The following is a 5,932-nucleotide window of genomic DNA, read 5'->3' as shown; positions in this document are numbered from 1 at the left end:
AGAACGCAGTTCACGCTTCCACCTCCGACAGCTTGATGAATTGGGGCGGCAACAGGCAGAGCTAGACCCATAATTCAGCATGTTATAAATCCCGGATAAGGATGAAAGACTGCCACAAAAGACATTACTGTCCATTCCGTCTAATGAGCCAGTACATCAGCGCCTGGAGACGCTCACCCACCGGCCCTCTCGCAAACACCATTGCTATTGTTAAATACCGGATCAATAGTGTAAATAATCTATTTCATCTCCCTGCTGATGTTACAAAAGCAACTTTCAGTCTTTCGTCACTGAGACATACATCTCATGCCTGACAAGCCATCTGCGGATCGATACGGTGATAAGTTTAGCTCTACTCCCTCTCCAAACATCAGGCCTTCTCTGAATTAAGCAGATTGATGAGGTCTATGAATATAACGCCTCCCATGGTACCACCAGCCATTTGTGTGTATGTGCATTTCATTGTCACATTATACTCGCCTCTGTAGACCTAAACTCAAGTCCTAATCCCCATTGGTCTCGTATTTTCACTACATAAAGTTCTACATTAGGCCTCACCAAAAGCTGTTTTAAAATCAACGCTGGTGTTTTCCAGTAGCACTGAAGTTCTAGTGCTAAAAACTTACACAGCGTCGAAGCCCAGCCCAGCTGACCACAGTCTAAAATGGATCTTTGGAAAAGAAAGAAAGAACAAGAGACCGAGAGGCGAGTGTACCGCCTAGGGAAAAGTATCTGACTTCAAAAACAGCAGCACTCAGAAAGAAACGCTTGGCTAAAGAAGAAAACACAGATATTACCAAGAGGCCTGATAATCATTGGGATAATGAGCTCTGGATTGCATTTACAGGGATCTTTTTGCAGCACTGAAGTGCACTGTTCTGATTAACGAATGCTGCTCCATGGTAGAAAGACACAGTGCATTTGAACAGTATAGCAGGTCAAGCAGGACATGCATTCACTGAACACATTCTCTGACCCTGATTTACTAAGAACACAAATAAAGAGTGTTAATTTGTTTGTGGAATCTAACAAACTGCACATACTGTACATAAACCTTTTTTTGTGTGTGTAAATCTGGGTGTTATGCAAGTAGCAAATATAAAAATAAGACATAAAGACGTCTCATGTCAAGTTCACGTCAACAGTGCAATGAATTAACACAGCAGAACTCAAAACAACACTGTGACTGAAGATGTACTGAAGAGCTTGTATGTGAATGAAGGGAGTGAGGGAAAAAACACTTTCGGATCGGCATTCACACTGCACAGTGACAAAAAGAGAATAGAAAATGCTAACCACTTTGTCCTCTTTCTTCTCCAGCGTCACAGACAGAAACAGGATGGTGGGTGGGGGAGAAGAACAAGAGAGAGAAGTATGAAATGACAATCAGATATGAAAACAAATAGCATTTAGATGCATACTGGAATAATGAACACAAAAACAGCTCTAGAGTGGCATTATCAGCACCAAAATGTTTTTTTCAGTTGCAAAACAAACATGTCTTGGAATGTATGAAATGTTTTATATATTGTGGATTTATTTTGTGTTTCCTTGCTATTATTTTAGGACGGATCATGAACTGTGTTGTAGTGTAAATTTGCAGGTATGTTGCCACCCACAGGGCAAACCTACGAGGTGCAGGTTGCACTGATATTTACTCTTTAGATTTCCCATGAATAATTCCCAGTGGAAATAAAGGCAGTGCATGGGTCACTGATAACGAGAACATGACATTCCGCTTAGTAGGTCCTACTGCTTCAGAGCCACCATAGTAAAAATACTCACAGACATTGAAATGCTAAAAAAAGGCCTGTACACTGATAAACAAATACACACTGAAGTCGGTTGTAAAACACATTCAAAGTTTTTCCTCTCCTTTCTTCCTTTCTCTCTATATGGAATCTTCATTAAATGGCAGCCAAACACCTATGACGTCCAGTTAATGAGAAATCACACTGCAGGACACATCTTTTTGGACACTAATTCATTGCAGGCTGAGCATACACTACCAGTCAAAAGTTTTTGAACAGTAGGATTTTTTATGTTTTTTAAAGAATTCTCTTCTGCTCACCAAGCTTGCATTTATTTGATACAAAATACAGAAAAGCTGCAATATTGTAAAATACATTTCCTATTTAAAATAACTGCTTTCTATTTGAATATATTTTAAAATGTAATTTATTCCTGTGATCACAGATAAAATTTCATCATTACTCTAGCGTTCAGTGTCACGTGATCCTTCAGAAATTATTCTAATATACTGATTAGCTGTTCAAGAAACATTTATCTTAAATAAAAAGCTTATGTAACATTATTCACTATACCATTCAAAAGCTTGGAGTCAGTATTTTTTTTTTAAAGAAATGAAAGAAATTAGATGTTTCTATAATAAATAATAATAAATGTTTTTGAGCAGCAAATCAGGTGCCAGTTGCATAAAAAGTTTAGAATGTCTTATAAGTTAGTCATCTATTTTTTTTCTTTAATACTGGTAATATGTATCATTGTATCATTTCTTGGGTAACTAGTTCTTAAGACACTGTCTTAACACTGAGGCTAAGCAATTGGTCCCAGGATATTAGAATGATGCAAAAAAATTCAGCTATGAAATCAAAATAAATGACATTTTAAAATATATTCTAACAGAAAGCAGTTCTTTTAAACAGTACAAATATTTAAAACATTTACTGTTTTTAAATTTGTTCTTTGTACAACAAACTCTGTACTTTGAATCAAATAAATGCAGGCTTGGTGAGCAGAAAAGACTTAAAAAACATTAAAACTCTTACTGTTCAAAAACTTTTGACTGGTAGTGTATGTATCAACTGGCATAGAGGGAGAGAATTGGTTAAGTTCAAAGTTCATGCAAATTACAGGTAAAACAAAAACAGGTTGCAGCCAACTGTTGTGTTTAATTCAACTCACTGTATTAATGTCAGATTTTAATTGTAGCTTGCAATTTTCAGCAACATTACTTCGGTCTTCAATGTCACATGATCCTTTAGAAATCATTCTAATAGTCTGATCTGTTTTTTTTTTTTTTTTACTGTCACTGATGAACTCAAAGGAGAAGTTCACTTCCAGAATGGCAATTTCCTGATCATTTACTACCCATGTCATCCAAGATCATGTCTTTCTTTCTTCAGTCGAAAAGAAGGTATTTGAGGAAAACATTCCAGGATTGTTCTTCATATAGTGGACTTCAATGGGGATCAATGGGTTGTAGGTCCAAATTGCAGGTTCAATGCAGCTTCAAAGGGCTCTACACGATCCCAGCTGAGAAATAAGAGCCTTATCTAGTGAAAAGATCATTTAAATCAATCATTTAAATGTTTTTTTTTTTTTTTTATAAAAATAGAATGGGATTATGTAGAGCCCTTTGAAGCTGCATTGAAACTGCAATTTGGACCTACAACCCATTGACCCCCCATTGAAGTCCAATATATGGAGAAAAATCCTTGAATGTTTTCCTCAGAAACCTTAATTTCTTTTCGACTAAAGAAAGAAAGAAAGACATGAAAATCTTGGGTGACATGGAGTTAAATAAACCAAAAAAATCTTCACTCTGGAAGTGAACTTCTCCTTTAACGCATACTGGCTAAGGAAAAGTATTATTTTTTTATTTTAAAAAAATGTGGTACAAATTGTACAGTGTGTACTGGGTGGGACATTTGTGATTTTTTTGTAGCAGGTTCATTGAAGTTTTTCGAGTCTGTTCACACTGGACCAGCTCAGGCTACTCATAGCTATGAAGCTATTAAGTGTATTTCATCGCTTTTAGCTACTGTTTCCAGTCCACCAGATTGAGTAGGTGTAGCTCTCTATGTTTAACCTACAGGCATCTAGCGACTCCATTATCAAGACTGCCACTCTCATTAATAGCACACGCCAAAGGGCTCAGAGAAACAACATGTGCTCATTTCAGCGAAACTAACCTCAGGGCACCACCCATCCGCTACCAACGGACACCTCACTTCCATTGCATCACATACAGGATTTCTCCTACCTTCTCAAACAAAGACAAGAGCACCCGAACACCTTTCCACACTCAACATTGGCGCTATCTGAGCTTTCTTACATCCACAGGGCTCAGACCTAAACTAAAAATAAATAAAAAATAAAGTGCCAAATTTAAGTAAAAAATCCGCTTTGGGAGGTAAATCAGTGGTTATATGTTAATACAAACAACACAAATAGACCTTATCTGAGATAAAATAAATAATCTTCTGGGAAATGTACTTAAAGGAGAAGTTCACTTCTAGAACAAAAATGTACAGATAATTTATTCACCCCCTTGTCAACCAAGATGTTCAAGTCTTTCTTTCTTCAGTTGAAAAAAAAAATAGTTTTTTGAGGCAAACATTTCAGGATTTCTCTCCATATAGTGGACTTCTATGGTGCCCATGAGTTTGAACTTCCAAAATGCAGTTTAAATGCAGTTTCAAAGGGCTCTAAACAATCCCAGCCGAGGAAGAAGGGTCTTATCTAGCGAAACGATTGGTTATTTTCAAAAAATAAAGTAAAATTAAAAAAACAACTTATATACTCTTTGAACCTGAAACGCTTGTCTTGTCTAGCTCTGTGTGTACTCTGTGTATTTCGGTTAAAGACAGTTAAGGGTATGTCGAAAAACTTCCATCTCATTTTCTTCTCCAACTTCAAAATTGTCCTACATCGCTGTTTTACCATTTTTATTTATTTTTTTTTTGTTAAAAAAAAAAGTCATTTTGGAAGTTCAAACTCGTGAGCACCATAGAAGTCCACTATATGAAGAGAAATCCTAAAATGTTTTCCTCAAAAAACATAATTTCTTTACGACTGAAGAAAGAAAGACATGCAGATCTTGGATGACAAGGGGGTGAGTAAATTGTTTGTTAATTTTTGTTTTGGAAGAGAACTTCTCCTTTAGTAAAATTATGAATGTAATGAAATTCATATTCTGGCTAATAGCAATAAGCAGATAATTAGCTATATTAAGCCAATAAATAAAAAAAATCTATTTTTTGTCTAAATAAATAAAAAATAAAACACTGAAAACATTCTTATGTTAATGTTTAAAAAACATTTTAAATTTAGGTATCACAGCATTTTAATGCACAATGAAAAAATATTATTCATTTTGGGATATTTGGGCCATATTTCCCAGTCTTTTCAATGGCAGAAAGTTTCCCCAATTTACCTGAATTCACTCTAGATATTAATTTTGACATTTGCTAAAGATTTAATTTAACAGTGTTATTAAATTATTAGAATGAAAAAAAATAACTTTAAGTGAGTGTTTGGATGATGGAAAAGGGTAATGTAAATGAAAAACAGAGGAAATTAACATACAATTAAAAATCCAATTTTAAACAGTGACCAATAAACTATAAAATTTCTAATAATGATAACCAATACAGTACAGATACATTGTGTATTCTTCATTTAAGAAAAAAATATAACGTTAATGGTAACACTTTACAATAAGGTTACATTAGTTAATGTTAGTTAATATATTAACTAACATGAACAAACAATGAACAATATATTTATTACAGTATTTATTAATCTCTGTTAATGTTCATTAATAAAAATACAGTTGTTCATTAGTAGTTAATGTTAATTCACAGTGCATAAACTTTTTATTTTAATAATACAGTAGAAAATCTAGAAATTAACATTTATTGAGATTAATAAATGCTGTAAAAGTATTGTTCATTCCTTATTCATGTTAACCAAAGTAGTTAACTAATGAACCTTATTGTAAAGTGTTAGTGCATTATTATTATTTATTAGTCACTGTATGGCTAAAGAATGATATATCATTCATTTTTCATTAACAAAATTATAAATACTTTTTATTAACTTAAAAAAAGAGCAAAAAAAATGGCTGGTAGGAGACATTTCTCAATTCACTTGCCATTGGCAGGTATAGACAACAGCTCCACAACAA

This window comes from Garra rufa, chromosome 2 (genome assembly GCF_049309525.1).
Source record: "Garra rufa chromosome 2, GarRuf1.0, whole genome shotgun sequence".
Classification (NCBI taxonomy): Eukaryota; Metazoa; Chordata; class Actinopteri; order Cypriniformes; family Cyprinidae; genus Garra; species Garra rufa.
This window is presented reverse-complemented; position numbering follows the sequence as displayed.